Source organism: Macaca fascicularis, chromosome 6, assembly GCF_037993035.2.
Source record: "Macaca fascicularis isolate 582-1 chromosome 6, T2T-MFA8v1.1".
Lineage (NCBI taxonomy): Eukaryota > Metazoa > Chordata > Mammalia > Primates > Cercopithecidae > Macaca > Macaca fascicularis.
The window spans coordinates 57,561,858-57,581,122 of NC_088380.1; positions in this window are offsets into that span (position 1 = coordinate 57,561,858).

Here is a 19,265-nt window from a genome sequence, read left to right on the forward strand (position 1 = left end):
GATCTTTTCAAAAAACCAACTCCTGGATTCATTGATTTTTTGGAGGGTTTTTTGTGTCTCTATCTCCTTCAGTTCTGCTCTGATCTTAGTTATTTCTTGCCTTCTGCTAGCTTTTGAATGTGTTTGCTCTTGCTTCTCTAGTTCTTTTAATTGCGATGTTAGAGTGTCAATTTTAGATCTTTCCTGCTTTCTCTTGTGGGCATTTAGTGCTATAAATTTCCCTCTACACACTGCTTTAAATGTGTCCCAGAGATTCTGGTATGTTGTATCTTTGTTCTCATTGGTTTCAAAGAACATCTTTATTTCTACCTTCATTTCGTTATGTACCCAGTAGTCATTCAGGAGCAGGTTGTTCAGTTTCCATGTAGTTGAGCGGTTTTGATTGAGTTTCTTAGTCCTGAGTTCTAGTTTGATTGCACTGTGGTCTGAGAGACAGTTTGTTATAATTTCTGTTCTTGTACATTTGCTGAGGAGTGCTTTACTTCCAATTACGTGGTCGATTTTGGACTAAGTACGATGTGGTGCTGAGAAGAATGTATATTCTGTTGATTTGGGGTGGAGAGTTCTATAGATGTCTATTAGGTCTGCTTGCTGCAGAGATGAGTTCAATTCCTGGATATCCTTGTTAACTTTCTGTCTCGTTGATCTGTCTAATGTTGACAGTGGAGTGTTGAAGTGTCCCATTATTATTTTATGGGAGTCTAAGTCTCTTTGTAAGTCTCTAAGGACTTGCTTTATGAATCTGGGTGCTCCTGTATTGGGTGCATATATATTTAGGATAGTTAGCTCTTCCTGTTGAATTGATCCCTTTACCATTATGTAATGGCCTTCTTTGTCTCTTTTGATCTTTGATGGTTTAAAGTCTGTTTTATCAGAGACTAGTATTGCAACCCCCCCTTTTTTTTGTTCTCCATTTGCTTGGTAAATCTTCCTCCATCCCTTTATTTTGAGCCTATGTATGTCTCTGCGTGTGAGATGGGTCTCCTGAATACAGCAGACTGATGGGTCTTGACTCTTTATCCAGTTTGCCAGTCTGTGTCTTATAATTGGACCTTTTAGTCCATTTACATTTAAGGTTAAGATTGTTATGTGTGAACTTGATCCTGACATTATGATATTAACTGGTTATTTTGCTCGTTAGTTGATGCAGTTTCTTCCTAGCCTCGATGGTCTTTACATTTTGGCATGTTTTTGCAATGGCTGGTGCCGGTTGTTCCTTTCCATGTTTAGTGCTTCCTTCAGGGTCTCTTGTAAGGCAGGCCTAGTGGTGACAAAATCTCTAAGCATTTGCTTATCTGTAAAGGATTTTATTTCTCCTTCACTTATGAAACTTAGTTTGGCTGGATATGAAATTCTGGGTTGAAAATTCTTTTCTGTAAGAGTGTTGAATATTGGCCCCCACTCTCTTCTGGCTTGGAGAGTTTCTGCCGAGAGATCTGCTGTTAGTCTGATGGGCTCCTTTGTGGGTAACCCGACCTTTCTCTCTGGCTGCCCTTAAGATTTTTTCCTTCATTTCAACTTTAGTGAATCTGGCAATTATGTGTCTTGGAGTTGCTCTTCTCGAGGAGTATCTTTGTGGCATTCTCTGTATTTCCTGGATTTGAATGTTGGCCTGGCCTACTAGGTTGGGGAAGTTCTCCTGGATGATATCCTGAAGAGTGTTTTCCAACTTGGTTCCATTTTCCCCCTCACTTTCAGGCACCCCAATCAGATGTAGATTTGGTCTTTTTACATAATCCCATACTTCTTGCAGGCTTTGTTCATTTCTTTTTCTTCTTTTTTCTTTTGGTTTCTCTTCTCACTTCATTTCATTCATTTGATCTTCAATCGCTGATACTCTTTCTTCCAGTTGATCGAGTCAGTTACTGAAGCTTGTGCATTTGTCACGTATTTCTCGTGTCATGGTTTTCATCTCTTTCATTTCGTTTATGACCTTCTCTGCATTAATTACTCTCGCCATCAATTCTTCCACTTTTTTTTCAAGATTTTTAGTTTCTTTGCGCTGGGTACGTAATTCCTCCTTTAGCTCTGAGAAATTTGATGGACTGAAGCCTTCTTCTCTCATCTCGTCAAAGTCATTCTCCGTCCAGCTTTGATCGATTGCTGGCGATGAGCTGCGCTCCTTTGCCGGGGGAGATGCACTCTTATTTTTTGAATTTCCAGCTTTTCTGCCCTGCTTTTTCCCCATCTTTGTGGTTTTATCTGCCTCTGGTCTTTGATGATGGTGATGTACTGATGGGGTTTTGGTGTAGGTGTCCTTCCTGTTTGATAGTTTTCCTTCTAACAGTCAGGACCCTCAGCTGTAGTTCTGTTGGAGATTGCTTGAGGTCCACTCCAGACCCTGTTTGCCTGGGTATCAGCAGCAGAGGCTGCAGAAGATAGAATATTTCTGAACAGCGAGTGTACCTGTCTGATTCTTGCTTTGGAAGCTTCCTCTCAGGGGTGTACTCCACCCTGTGAGGTGTGGGGTGTCAGACTGCCCCTAGTGGGGGATGTCTCCCAGTTAGGCTACTCAGGGGTCAGGGACCCACTTGAGCAGGGAGTCTGTCCCTTCTCAGATCTCAACCTCCGTGTTGGGAGATCCACTGCTCTCTTCAAAGCTGTCAGACAGAGTCGTTTGTGTCTGCAGAGGCTTCTGCTGTGTTTGTTATTGTTTACTGTGCCCTGTCCCCAGAGGTGGAGTCTACAGAGACAGGCAGGTTTCCTTGAGCTGCTGTGAGCTCCACCCAGTTTGAGCTTCCCAGCAGCTTTGTTTACCTACTTAAGCCTCAGGAATGGCGGGCGCCCCTCCCCCAGCCTCGCTGCTGCCTTGCCGGTAGATCACAGACTGCTGTGCTAGCAATGAGGGAGGCTCCGAGGGCGTGGGACCCTCCCGGCCAGGTGTGGGATATGATCTCCTGGTGTGCCTGTTTGCTTAAAGCGCAGTATTGGGGTGGGAGTTACCCGATTTTCCAGGTGTTGTGTGTCTCAGTTCCCCTGGCTAGGAAAAGGGATTCCCTTCCCCCTTGCGCTTCCCAGGTGAGGCAATGCCTCGCCCTGCTTCAGCTCTCGCTGGTCGGGCTGCAGCAGCTGACCAGCACCGATCGTCCGGTACTCCCCAGTGAGATGAACCCAGTACCTCAGTTGAAAATGCAGAAATCACCGGTCTTCTGTGTCGCTGGCGCTGGGAGTTGGAGACTGGAGCTGTTCCTATTCAGCCATCTTGCTCCGCCCCCCCCCCCACAGTGTGGCGATTCTTCAAGGATCTAGAACTAGAAATACCATTTGACCCAGCCATCCCATTACTAGGTATATACCGAAAGGATTATAAATCATGCTGCTATAAAGACACATGCATACTTATGTTTATTGTGGCACTATTCACAATAGCAAAGACTTGGAACCAACCCAAATGTCCATCAATGACAGACTGGATTAAGAAAATGTGGCACATATATACCATGGAATTCTATGCAGCCATAAAAAAAGATGAGTTCATTTCCTTTGTAGGGACATGGATGCAGCTGGAAGCCCTCATTCTCAGCAAACTATCGCAAGGACAGAAAATCAAATACCGCATGTTCTCACTCATAGGTGGGAATTGAACAACGAGAACACTTGGACACAGGAAGGTGAACATCACACACCGGGGCCTGTTGTGGAGTGGGGGGAGGGGCGAGGGATAGCATTAGGAGAAATACCTAATGTAAATGACGAGTTAATGGGTGCAGCACACCAACATGGCACATGTATACATATGTAACAAACCTGCAGGTTGTGCACATGTATCCTAGAGCTTAAAGTATAATAATAATAATAAAAAGGATGTTTCCTATTTTTTTACTGTAAGGAAGTTACAAAAATATTGGATTTAAAATGTGAATAAGTATCTGGAAGTTGTAAGTAGTTAGACGACTCAATTCCAGAAATAAAGAACATTCTATTTAGGGACAGATTGAAAGATAATCATTTAAAAGGTTTATTTCAATTTCTTTTTAAATTAAGGATCACTAAGTCAACAACAATTTGAATTTAAATGTAAAACATACATTTATATTCAGATATTGTAGTAATTCGTGCAAGTGCAACAGTACATTTATATCACAGGATATAATGAAAAAACTAATTTATATGCATGGTAAATTAAGCATTGGAACACGTATATTTATTCATATATGTGTATGAAATATATATAAACATTTTAAATATTCAAGAATAATAAGTGTTAACATATTCTTTTGTCTTTTCTTTTTTCTTTTAATAAGATTTCTCTCTCAAACTCTCTCCCTCTCAATAGACACACACACACACACACACATATGTTCATGCACATATATGGAAAAAAAAATCTTCACTCAGATGGCTTTTTGAATAGAACCCAGGTAAGATGTGAACGTATGTGTGTGTGTACTGAGAGAGAGAAAGTTTGAGAGAGACTTATTAGAAAGAAAACGAGAAGACAAAAACATATCTAAAATACCACTTTCAAATAATTTTTATTTTAAGCTTACCTGGGTTCTATTCAAAAAGCCATTTAAAGTGAAAGGAAACAGTGATGAATAACTTCTCATAGCAATCTCAAATTTTCCATCTCTTGCTTTTCTTTGCTTTTTTGTTATTGTTATTCTCTCTCTCCTTTCCACACATTAACTGCACAGATACTAAGCCAGAGAAGATGTTAGGCCATTCAGATAAAATTATGAAGCAATAAAGAACACAACCTAAAGAAGCTAATAGATTAATGAAGAAAGAGAAACAAACGGATACTTTCAGTAAAATATCAGAAATGCTATGATGTGCAGAGGCACAGGAAACCAATAGAAGCATATGGAAAACAGTAAGAGTAGAAAGTAGTAAACAGATTTGTTCAAATGAACTGCTTCACCCAGAAACAGGTAGGTAATGCCCAGTTTACACCATACAATTGGTTTCCAAAAATTGATTTTGAACATAACACTTTATATTAAGACTTTTAATGTGAAATCACTATATATATATCATTATAATATTATATTTTCAGTTTCTCTAGTTTTCAAATTTTAATGGTTTGTGACATAACATAGTCACATAGCCCATATTTACTATTTACTGACATCTCTCTCTCTTTTACAAAATCATTGAGAGGCAGTTCCATTAATAAAATAATAAATGAATAAATAATTTATATAAAATATAACAAAATATTTAATATGCATATGTATGTAAATTTCATATATGCACCTATACTTAGATACATTTAGCAGTTTATATTACTTATCATTAAATTTCTTCTAATATACAATTATATGTGTATGTAATTATATGTGTTATGATATATAATAATATATATTCCCTTATTTAATTTTCTGGTTTTATTTTTTATGTGTATATGGCATCACATTATTACTATATTCTGTAGTACTTTATGTTTTTCTATTTTTAAATTATTATTTGAAATCTACTTCTTTCTCTTTCATATTTAGGTATATATAATGTATGCATATTCTTTGATATTAAAACTATATAATTGCTTCTTGCTAATTGTGTGTGTATTACCTAGTAATAAATATATAATTACTTAAGAAATGAAGCCTTTCTAGTCATGATCCAGAAAAGAGAGAACATAAGAATATATTATAAAATATAATAAGGAAGAAAAAATATATAGAGTGGGAAATCAAACCAGAAAAGTATATATAGTATGTAGATAATAAGTATATAATTTATAATATTTATCTTTATAATGCATATATATGTATAAATACCTACATGTACATTTGCATATTTGTGCGTGTGTGTGTGTGTATATATGTGTGTGTGTATGTGTGTGTGTATATATATATATAAAATGGAGCATTTAGGTGAGTAGCTATTTAATCAGGAGCATTAATTAATATTCAAGTCATCTTTGTTTTTTTCATATGTCAAAATCTAAGAGGGGTTATAAAATCTGCTGCAGCTATTGTGTTTCAATCAATTTCTCTTTCTTTTTCTAACAATTTCCATTGCAATGCAATGTTATATAGCATATGGGTTTTTAGAAAGTTACATTTTTATTGTTCATTGTTTTCTATTGATATAGAATGACTGTTTCTTCTTCATTTGATGTAAATGTTGTATTTCCTCCTTTTTTGTCTCATATACCTCAGATATTATTCTTTAAAATTGTGTTCAATTATTTTAGATTATTTAGTTATAAATTCATAAACTAATTTCCTATTTTCAATGTAAAATGCATATTTTCTTAACAAGATAATGTAACTTACTCTTATAGAGATTTCTTGGTGTTCTTTTGTTTGCTTAACATGTTTTCTTACTCTTTTTTCTCAACTTGCATTTTAGTCTCTTTTCCTTAATTTCTATATTCTCCAGTATTTTGAGAAACATTATTTTAAAACAAATGAGTAATAATCTTCCTTTAAGGGCTTCAAAATGATTTTTTAAAAACACCAATCTAATTATCAAAGTCAGAACACAGTCGCTTTAATTAATTTAATTTATCATTCTCCCTTTGAAAAAGTCAGAGTTAGGGACTATTAAAAGTACATTCCTGGGGGAATTCCGTGATCAAATAAAGACTTTTGGAATGAAGTCTAGGCTGGAGGAAAATCCGGGAGAAGGGAGAGTGAGGAAGGGAATTAGAATACCAAAGAGTCTGTGAATTAATCTGTTAAGTTCTATGGCCATCTCCCTGTCCTCTAAGATTTCACAAAGCCTCCAGAAATATCATGTGGTGGCCTTGCCGATGCTGTTCTTTAGCACTTTCTCTGTGTTCTTCCTGCAGATCATCATTATGCACTCTCTACATAACTGCTATTTATCTCCACCTTTTAGATCCAACACCCATGCCAGAGAGGCTTCAAACCCCTCAGTTGCATATTCTCAAAGCCCTCTGTACTTTTTCTCTATGAAACCTAGGAGAAACCTGTTTGTGTAATATGGCTGCTTCTCCTTAGACTGTATAAACTCCATAAGGGCAGAAATTGAAGTCATTTGAACACATTCAATAGTATGTTTCTTCTAGAGAATAAGGTTACTAGTTTATACGCATGACAAATTTAGATGAAGGCAGGTACTCTGTTTAATTTCTGCACTGTTCGCTCACTGGAGCATAGCATAGAGGTCACAATCATTGAATATCCATTGAATGAATATGCAACTATTAAATAATGATGTATATTTAATATACATCATTGGATGTATGGATATGGAATGATGATATGGAAATTTTCTCATTGTGTAATGAGAAACAGCAAATTATAAAACAGCATGCATTTATATCACATTTTATTTAAAAATAGTTATATTGAACATATAATTATATTCAAGATGTACAGCAGCAAATGCCTGTCTGAACAAGCTATACAAAACTAGTAATTATATTTATGTCTGGGTGATGTAATTTGAGCTGATAATTTTATTCTTTTTCTTAAGGTTTTTTTTGTTTCTTCACACCTTCCAAATATTTTATGAACATGCATTAATCTTTAAATTAGAAAATCAAAATTCATTTTGGAAATAAAAATATTCTGTTAGTAATAGGATTTAAATTTGAAGAAAAATAGAATTACACCCCCCCCATCACAACACCCAAAAAGAAAGAAACACACTTTTGAAATCCCTAAAGGATGAATTGAAATTATGATAACCGAGAGTCAGAATTTTCAAGAAATAGGGAGTTGTTGCAGACCAGGGTATTAAGAGTAGGAACCTAAAACAGAGAAGTAACGTATGAATGAATAACTGAACAAGACATCAGATATTGCATATATGTATTGAACATGATTGTGTGGGTGGAAAAACAGTGACCTGAACAGTATTTAGACAGTGATCCTAAGAGTATTTTGTACAATCAGAAAAAATATAGGCATATAGAAAAAGATATATAGAAAAAGACTATATAGGTATATAGGAAAAGACTATAACACCAGTTTCTTGGTCCCTTTCATATTTTAAAATTTAGATACATTTGATACATTTCAAAATAAACCTAACATCTAACAAGTCTTTGTACTACTCTTCAGACAGGGCTTCCTCAGTATCCTTGCCTATCACCCCAAATATAAGCTGCGTCCAGCTAGCTGTAGCACACAAATTTTGCCACAAGCATTTTCTTCAATACTTCCATCATGCAGAGTGGCCTACTCCTCTTAAAATAGTGCCCGTGATGCCTACTAAATATTGTATGATGTCTTTTGTCTCTGCCTCAACTGATGGAAGAAAAACTTAATTTGCCAAACCCAAGTATCAAAAGAAGCAAGTTCATTACTATTGTTCTTCAGGTCTCATGAAGGAACTCTAAACATTGTCTAACTCATCTAATGTTGTTTATCTCATCTTCATTACCTACACTTAGTGTAATGCATAAATATTTCACTCATCTTTCAAATTTATATGTGTTTTTAAGTGTCCTTGTAGACGCATGACTTCATGTTTCTTTGTATTCTTTTCTCCAAGAGAAAAGAGAGATGTTGAATTCCCTTCATATCTACTCTATTCCTACTCTTCAGTATCTTTTTAAATATTTATTTATTTATTATTATTTTGAGACAGAGTCTTGCTCTGTCACCCAGGAGTGCCATGGAGTGATCTCAGCTCACAGCACCCTCCACCTCCCAGGTTCAAGCGATTCTCCTGCCACAGCCTTCTGAGTAGCTGGGATTCTAGGCGCACACCACCATGCCTGGCTAATTTTTGTATTTTTAGCAGAGCGGAGGTTTCACCATGTAGGTGGGCCAGGCTGGTCTCGAACACCTGACCTCAAATAATCTGCCTGCTTCGGCCTCTCAAAGTGCTGGGATTACAGACATGAGCCACTGTGTCCTGTCCAGTATCTTAAGCTAATGTCAAGGATATTTACAGCAGTGATAATTTAAAAAAAAATATGATCGTGCAATTGTTATGTTATTTTGTGCACTCTCATAAATCATATTCATTACTGCCATTTTATCGCTAAGAGGAAGTGAGAGACTTATAGTTTGCACAGGCTAGAGAACAAGTATTTGATCTCAAGTGTATTGAGCCTCAATGCCCATGCCCTAAACTTCTTCTCTCTTCACCCACCCTATTTTTCTTCTCTAGATAACTGGCTGTTTTATACTGTACTTAGCATCTCAGGAAATTCTGAAGAGAGCTGATAGTATGGAAAATATTCTTCTGAAGAATGGCCGGAATATGAACTGTGGCAAATAAGATCTCCAGGAGAACTAGATATACGACAAACACCAATAGTAGTTGAGATAAATTAGAGATAATAGCATCTCTTCTTTTTAGATATGTACACATTCTACCACAGAAAATATAATGGAAAGAGAATAGGATTTGGAATCAAACACTTCAGTATAAAACCCAGTTCCACAATTGATTGGCATAATCATGTTGGATATCACATGTTACATTGCCCCGTACATGACAGGCACACAAACATTTGTTTAATGATTCTTTTTAGTGAAATAAGAGGTATATGCGTATTTTATGAGTGTAAAATTCTTGCTTGCCTTCTTTAGTAGTTTAATATTTAGTACTTGTTGGTACATTACATGTATCCAATTAATATTTATTGAGTCAACTGAATAGATGAAGACTTAAAATTTTTTAAAGACATCTTTATCTTGACAATGGAAATACTTTTATTTTTGATTTTCGATGAGTGATATCAAACTAAATATATTTAATTACATGAAACGACTGTATATTTTTTAATGGCCGGCATGACTGAGTGGCTCAAAATATTTTAAGTTCCCAGTGTACTATGTAGAATAAACTTGGTAATATATTTTAATAAATATATTAAAAAAAGGTACCTTGTTCCATACTCCAAATTAAAAAAAAAAAGGACCCATCAGTTGTATTAGTGTTTATTTTTAGGCTAATTTAAACCCTATGACAAGTGCATTCTTAAGCTTGGGCCTTTGGAGGGACTTGAAATACAAGAAACAGCTTAGTTAAAAGTGTCTCAATTGCATTGCATGAAACATGTGAAAATTCTAATTAGTGAAAGTTATGTAGTGGATAACTACTGTGCATTCTAAATTATATTTATCCATTACAACTTTGTCATCAAATATTGGATATGGCCTATAGTTAGCGTCACTGTAAATTTGCATTTCAACTGGAGAAAAAGACACCTTCTTCTTGTCTTCCCTGATTAACATTTTCAAGCTCTGTAATTTTCTTGCTGCTCACAGAAACAAAGCAAGCCAAGCTCACACAGAAAGCCTATTCTCCAAGATATAAATATTTGGTATTCAGAAAACCTCAATGAGGGTTTAGTTATTTTAAACTAAAGAAAGAAAATTACTAGTAATGATTGGTTTCAGCTAACGAAATGCTTTTATGCAAATATGTGAACCCTAAATATGACCTGGAAACAAAAGACTGCTTAACAGTTACTATTAAGCAATACATTAGTAGATCAATTAAACAGAACTTCTTTCTAATGAGTATGTGGTACAGAGGTTGCCATAGAAACCTGGAGAGGAAAAGCCCTTGAATGCTAATTTATCATTATAAGACTGTAAAATACTATAGTTCTGTTGGTGGCTGATAGTCACTGAAATCACTTCTGAGAAACCAACTTCTTGTATTATAAAGTGGCTTTTCAGAGATAATTCTATCTCTTTACCCTTCTAGGACTATTTAGATATGCCATTTAGATATACCATCTGCCAAGGTAGCTTCTCCAATCCGGATCTATGTCTATAGAAAAACCCATTTTAACTAATTTTTGTATGCCTAAACTTGAAATTTCTCCAAGAGGAAAAACATATAGAAAATTTAATCTGAATATTATCTTGACTCCTTTTTGTACAATTCTGGTGAAGTAAATCTCTACTCCTGCCACAGTTTGTGTACCACAGTCATAAAATTGGGCTCTACCACATGTTGCAGCTATGCAGGGAAAGGGGCAGACAGGATTGAGCAGAGAAGTCAAACTGCAATATAGATGGCAGCCTTGGACAACTCCACAAGGAGATCTGGAAATAAAATAGTTCTTTGGAGTTATACTGTGTTGAACAAAGAAAACTGGAACTTTATTTCACCTATTTACGAGTTATTGAATACCAATTGTCTCAAGAAGGATTGTCACCTAAGCAAAAGCAGCTCTCTGCTATGGATAGAAGCTTCTGTCTACACTCATGGATCATTGAAGGGAAATTGAACAGCAAATCTGAGTGTGTATCACAATAAGCTTAAATCCAAGATTTAAAAGCAATGATCTGTCTAAATACATAGATTTTTCCTTGTATATGCAATGAGGATGATCTCAACTGTGTGGTTAATACATATTTGACCAATTTGATCTTTGTAGTTATTAAGAAGTATTAAAATGCAAATTTGGGTGGCAATGATAGTATATGCTGACATGAAATGCAAATTTTACATTGACAAAAAGAGGTCGATAAAATATTTTACATGTCCATTGTATTAGAATGTGGGAAATCTAACACAAGTAGGAAATAGTAGAAGAAATAATTCTAGATATGTTCCACTCAAAAAATCATCACATCTGGTTAACTGGTGGTAAAATAAATCACTATAGTTAAAAAGTACTTACAATAATTTCATTAAAAAACATGTAGATGAAAGCATGTACTATTTCATAATAAATAAATTTCTGTGTATGAGGCCACAATTTTTTTTTTAATTTCATCCTGAAATGCATCAATAACTTCTATACCTCAGAAGTCATAAAATTACATACATAGAGAGATTGCCACCAAAATCACTTAATCTCTAATGTTCAAGTCTTCATAAAGGTTAAAGAGACTAAGGAGAGTGGCAAAACATTTATCAGAAGAATTATAAAGAAAGATAAAGGCAATTAATTACGTAAGGGTCAATGGAACTCTATCTTTACCAGATTGACTCTTATGTTGAAAATGGTGAAGAGAGTTTTGCAAAAAGCAGGCTAGCATTTGACAAATCAGGGCTTAAAGATAATGTAGACTAGGAATGGGAAACTTGTAAGATCACACATACATATCTGATTCTTTCAAGACAATTCATGTTGGTGTCAATTACCTTATTACTAACTTTAACTTGAAAAGACTAGTCTTAAATTTTTCACTATCAAACCTTGCATGCCCCAGGGGGTGATGAGGAAGTTACAGGGTGCCTTGCAGTGATTCCCTACATGGTATGTAAATACTTACTCATTTATAAGCTGAAGAAATCGAACAACTGTAGAACTAAAAGTACATTTTCTTTTAAAGTGTTTCACTTTCAAGTGTTATGTTTAAGAACAGTAGCCTCCTGAATTTATCATATTAAAATATAAACACTAATTATAACTGTATGTTGAATTTTGTACAATCTAAACAGATATTTTTACAGACTAAATGTTAGAGTCTGATGAAACAAAGACATAACTTGAATTATTTAGTCACAGGCCCAAATAGGTGATAATGAAACTCAAAATAAAATAAATTAATTAAATTGCTTATGCTTATGAAAATCTTCTACAGAAGCTTAGAGGCATTAGTCTGAACTTGGATATGTAAGAAAATATATCAACTATTTGAAAAAAACTAAATTAATTATAAAACATATCACATACATTGAAATGGTTCTATATGTCGGTTTTATAGAACAAGTGAAACTCAAAATCTGGCTTTTTCCCCTGCTTCAACTGACTCACCCCTAGCAGGTTATCTTCAACAGATGTTATCAATTAGTTGGCTCCTCACAGGTTAAGTAAAGGCAAATGGTCTGCCTTACTTATGGTCTTCCCTTTTTGTAAGCATAAGGACAACTCTGCTATCATCTTCAGTATCAATGCTATGTTGGTGAAATAATCTTATCAGTAGGCTCTTTGGCATTTCAGCAACGACAATGGCATATGATTAAACCTGGTTTAGAAAACATGCTAGTACTAGAGGGGTGTGTGTGACCGCGCGCGCGCGTGTGTTTTAATTGCTTTTACTTTACAGTGGAGATTTTGCTTGTGATTCACATGATAAATGATATCAACCTAAATATATTTTATTACATGAAATTTATTTATGAAATAGTTGTATGTTGTATGCATTAGAGTGATATGGTTTATTTAAAGAGCCTCAGTGAAAGCCAATAGAACCATCTCCAACTTACTTTACATTCAGTTAATTCTTAATATTTTCTGTGTATAAAACTATCAGAAATCTATCTAGATTTGGTATAGCTTTGAGTTCTAATAACGAAGTTAAAAGTTATAAGAATTGGAAGGAAACAACCTTAAGACAGATTACTAAATAAAGGAAAAACATTAGTTCAAATAATCTGACAGAAGGAGACAAAAGGAGAAATAATTTTCTGGCAAGAACTGAGTAACTTCTAAGTTAAAAAGGTCAAAAACAGATGGTGATTCTGTGGACAGAGCATCATTAAAGTGAACTGTGTTAGAATAATAGCTATAAGACAGAAGGATAACTCATATGACATTTGATTCAGCTGGAAAAGTTCAAAGCCTTCAAATCATTATAGCTAAGAATTGATTTATTTTTGTCTCCCAGCACTAAAAGGAATTTTAAATGGAAGAATATCTTCATTTCGAGAAAAATGTTAGAGTCTTACCAAAGCCCCAAATTACTTGGGGTTAATAAGACCTTTAAGAGTATGTATAAAAAAAGTTCCTGATTTTCCTCTTTCTTCCCCCTTCTGATGTTATTTTTTCTTAAAACTTTACTCAATCATCCACAAAATAATAATACTTTGGGAAAAAATAATGTGAAATGGTTGTTTTCAAAATATTTTTAAATGCATTTCAATAACTTTGTAGAAATGTTCTCTTTATGCCCATGGAACTTGTGTCTACCTAATTCTTATGATAGTGCAGTTAATTTTTATCATGGTAATATTTTTAAATGCTAAGCTAAATATTTCCTCCTTTTCATTTCCCCTCTTTTTAGTCCTTTTCAGTGGAAGTCCATGGTTAGTGGATTTCTGCATATAAAAGTGCATCTGAATGGTAGAGAAGTGGCGGAAAGAGCTTCCTGTACAGATCAACCTGAACTAGTGCAGCAGCACCTCATTCCTTTGAGTGTCCTGTGTAGAATTCTGAGGTGCTCCCACGTCCTGGAGTGATGTGGAAGTTATGGGGTGTTTGCTACCATTTCAGCAGGATAATCACCAAAAAGAGGGGTGAGGCTTAACTACTTAGTCGATAATCAAACGGGAGTTGCATCAGGCCTAACAGTATCAGGAGTGCCAGCAAAAGCCAAAACAAAAAACAAGGAAGCAAGCAGAACATGTGGATCTCTACCATGCTGTGATCAAGCACCAGAAGGTAAATGAGCCAGACACAGAACTTGTGGCTACGGTGTAGACCAAAGAACGCACAAAAGGAGCAGTTCATTTTCTTTCCCATGAGTATGTAAGATACATGCAGCCTTACATGACCTTAGTGCAAAAGGAAGAAAAGGGGGTAAAAGAAGAAACCTTGAAGAAATTGAATTAACATTCGGCTAAGTAGGAAGAAAATACTACGAATTGGGAAATATTACATTTATTTTCAATGTCAGATTTAAGTTGCACGTTGTGTATGCCTATGTGTGTCAGCTTGTGTTTTTGCTATCAATGTCAATGAGAGGGTGGTTAGAGAGCAAATTGAGACCCTGTGTAGAAAATGAAGAAAATTAAAAGCAATATAACTTTTTTCTTTTCTTTTCTTTTTTTCTTTCTTTCTTTTTTTTTTTTTTTTTGAGACAGAGTTTTGCTCTTGTTGCCCAGGCTGGAGTCCAATAGTGTGATCGCAGCTCACCGCAACTTTTCTCTCCTGGGTTCAAATGATTCTCCTGCTTCAGCCTCCCCAGTACTGGGATTACAGGCATGCACCACCACAGGTGGCTAATTTTGTATTTTTAGTAGAGATGGGGTTTCTCCATGTTGGTCAGGCTGGTCTTGAACTCCTGACCTCAGGTGATCCGCCTGCTTCGGCCTCCTGTGTAGCTAGGACTTCACAGGTGCCTGCCACCATGCCCAGCTACTTTTTTTTTTTTTTTCTGTAGAGACAGGGTTTCACGTGTTAGGCAGGATGGTCTCGATTTCCTGACATCGTAATCTGCCCGCCTTGACTTCCCAAAGTGCTGGGATTACAGGCATAAGCCACTGTGCCTGGCCGACTGTTTCCTTGTTTTTGAAAGCAAGAGCTACTCTAAGTAGCTCATGATGGAAAAAGTCTAACATTAGAATATCTTAAAATCAGAGATGAGATTCTAGAGCTATGCTTTCCAATATGGTAGCGATGAGTCCCATGTGGCTATGGAGCACCTGAAATGTAGCTAGTCCAAGTTGAGCTGTGCTGTAAGTGTGAAAAAATGATGTTGGGCCAGGCGTGGTGGCTCACACTGGGATGTGGCTCACACATCCCAGTACTTTGAAAGGCCAAGGCCAGGGGATCAGGAGGTCAGGAGTTGGAGATCAGCCTGGCCAATATGGTGAAACCCCATCTCTACTAAAAATGTAAACAGTTAGCTGAGTGTGGTGGCGCAGGCCCATAGTCCCAGCTACTGGGGAGGCTGAGGCAGGAGAATTGCTTGAACTCGGGAGGTGGAGGTTGCAGTGAGCCGAGATTGGGCCACTGCACTCAAGCCTGGGCAAGAGCGAGAGTGTGTCTCAAAAACAAAAAATCACGTTGGAGTCCAAAACCTTATCATAAAATAAAAGAATACAAAATATCTCCTTAATAATATTTTAAGGATGACTGCATGCTAAATGACAGTATTTTAAATTTATTTCACTTAAAAATTATTTTAATATCAATTTTACTTTCACATTAATATTTATTTTTAATATTTAATTATTGAGTACTCACTATATGTCAGGCATACATATAATAACATTCACAAAAAGTCTAATAAGTGGTTCGACCCAGTGCATATGATACGACATATAAATTGGAAAACAGATCATTGTTTACATTTATATAAACAATATCAGCTAGATTTATTTTCAGCAATTTTGTTCACAGTTCATCATTTTTTTTTTTTTTTGGCACCTGGAACTGGCTATTAATTGTCAGCTACTTGGTGTAGGGAATATTCCTTCTAATCTTTTTTCTCTCTTATAATAAGAAAGTAATGTAGTATTATGTAACACCATGAGTAAATATACTTTCAGTAACTATGGTTACAAACTTTAGATTCTATAAGAATTACTGAGGTCTGATATAAATGCATTTTGCTATGGCCCAATCCTACAGTCTTAGCTGTAGTGCTAAAATAGGACCAAGAAATCTGTACTTTTAATCCACATGCCACAACTTTGATGTGAATGGTTTGAAGGCCATAGCTTGAGAAATGTTGGAAAACATGGATAACGAACTAGTGCTTCAATTCAGGTGGATTAACAATTTTATGTATTCAATCTAAATTTATTAAGCAACTCCTATGTGTTTTTACACTTCTAGATTCTTATATAGATCAGTGAAGTGGATAGAAAAAATATCCACATCTACTAGTAGCTTGCATTTGACACGGATGAGAGAAGAGAGAATAAACCAGAACATTTGTAAATGCTATAAAAGAAATAGAGGCATAGTAGGGTAACAGGAATTGAGGAGACAGGACTAGCTGCTTTAGATAAGATTCTTAGAAGAGGATGATGTTTTAGTTGAGACTTAAAATTCAGCAAGCTGGAAATTAAAAATGCTTGGAGTACTCAATAAACCTAAAAAGATCAGTGTTGCTAGAGTATAGTGTGAGGAGCTAGAGTTATATGAGAAAAATGTTGTCCAGGAAGGCATATCTAGTTTATTCGAGTCTTGTAGGCTACGTTAAGGTGTATAGATTGAATTTATACCAAAATAAGAAGCTGTAATGTACATCTTAAGTTTTTGTTTATCCAGCTTCCCTGTACTCTTCTAAGCCTTGATCTTTCTTTTGGGAAAATCTCATTAAATACAGTTGGAGAAAACCAAAGTACCCTAATCTGTCCTGTCAATCATACAATTTCTCTCCACTTTCAAAATTGAGCCGAACGGTCTAAAGATAGAAACTGGTTTGATCTAATGCACTCTTAAAGGGACTCTTTGAAGATACAATTTATTATTTTCTGCTGTTTACAGGTGAGGAGATGACACAGTTCTTGTCTTCTTAAAAGCTTTGATTTTTACTTTGCTTTGTTTTTCCATCATTTTGCCACAGACGACCACATCCTCTACCAACATGTGACGACCAGACCTGTTCTGAATTCATACTCTCTCCCTGGTGATGTCATCTAATTTCTTGGCCAGTGATGCCCAAATTTTTATCTCTAGCCTTCTCTATTCAATTTCCTATATTTTAATTCAGATGTCTACTAAGTATCTTTAACTAAAGGTGTCCTTATTCTTGCTCCTGCAACCCTATTCCCTTAGTACTTTTTTTTGATTCTGTAAAGGGAAACATAAGACTCCGAGATGCTCTGGCTAAATATTTTTGAGACATAACTTGATTTCTCTCTTTATTTCATTTCCAATAACATAACTAAGAACAGATCCTGTGGCTCTAGCTTCAGAATATGTCTGGATTCCAATCACTACTTAATACAGCCGTCACCTCTTTCCTGGAGTTTTGCCCTAGGATCCTAATAATCCTCCTGATATTTTTTCTCAGGCCAGTATATTCTCAATGTGACAGGCCGACTTAACCTTCCTAAAGGCAAATTCAGTTATCTCACTTTCCTTTTTAAAACTCTCTAATAAGCCGGGCGCGGTGGCTCAAGCCTGTAATCCCAGCACTTTGGGAGGCCGAGATGGGCGGATCACGAGGTCAGGAGATCGAGACCATCCTGGCTAACCCGGTGAAACCCCCGTCTCTACTAAAAATAAAAAAAAAAATACAAAAAACTAGCCGGGCGAGGTGACGGGCGCCTGTAGTCCCAGCTACTCGGGAGGCTGAGGCAGGAGAATGGCGTGAACCCGGGAGGCGGAGCTTGCAGTGAGCCGAGATGGTGCCACTGCACTGCAGCCCGGGTGACAGAGCGAGACTCCGTCTCAAAAAAAAAAAAAAACCAACCAAACAAACAAACAAAAACTCTCTAATAGTTTCAACCACTCTCAGAATAAACTCCCAAACCTTGCAAAGTTTAATAAGCCAATTTTAGATATTTTATCCCAATCATTCTAACTCATCTCCAAAATTCTTCTATGATACTGATTTAACTGTAATCCATGCACAGAAAGAATTTCCTTCATTGGAATGTATTGGAGTCTTCATTCTTTTTGCCTTTCTGTAGAATGCCGTTCCACTTAATCTCCACATGCTTGCTACATTCATGCCTATCATCTAACTTACAATAGTTTTATTATTTATTTATGCACTTGTTCTCCCTAACAATATAAACTTCATAAGGAGAAATAATTTGTCTGATTACCTTTCACTGCTATATCATCGTCGGTACTAGGAAAAGGTATGACACAGTTAACACATATATAAATGAATAAACTAATGAATGAGTAAGAATAAATGAATAAGTATTGAAATAAGTAGATAACAAAATTAAAAATAAAAATAAACCCTATTCTAATATTTAAACAAAAATTTGTTACAAATAGTTTCAAGATTCATAAATTTTAGAGCATGTTTTACTCTAGATTAAGAAAACACAGGTCAAATTTTTAATAATCTCAAAGTGAAAATAGCCTTTCTAAGCAATACAAAATATAAAAATCTAAGGGCTAGTGATTAATATTATTTAATTCACAATAATAGATCATTCATTAAAAATAGTACACAAACAATAAATATTCAATATAAAAAAGGGTAAATTTCCTTAATTAAAAAAAATACTCAAAATATATTTGTTATTAAAAAGAAAGTGGAAAAAACGATGTGCCAATCATAACAACAATGGAATTCCATTCAGCTTGACAGTAAACAAAGTAAACTAAACTAAATGGAATTAATGGTATTCTTACTGAAAAAATGGCTTTTACATTTACTGAGCATGTAAATAGGTGCAACACTTCAGTGGAAAAATGTGATAATATCTATTAAAATTCAAAATGTATATGTCTAGCAATCTTTCTGCTACGAATTTAACTAACATATATACTCACAGAAGTTAATTTACTTATATTCACATGGATACTACATCATAGCTTGTAATATTTACAGTACAAGTAATTGGGATTTAGTTAAATTAAAAGCATGATACATCCATAAAAAAATGTTGCAGTTGTGTTTAACAGAAAGTGATAACTCTACATGTGTGGACAAACAAACAAGCAAAGAGCAAAAAACAAGTATTTGGAAAAGTGCAGAAAAGAAGTACCCTAAGTTTCTCTTTGTGTAATTATTTTAAGAGGATGATATAGTTGAGTACAAGTTGTATGCAAATTGCATGAA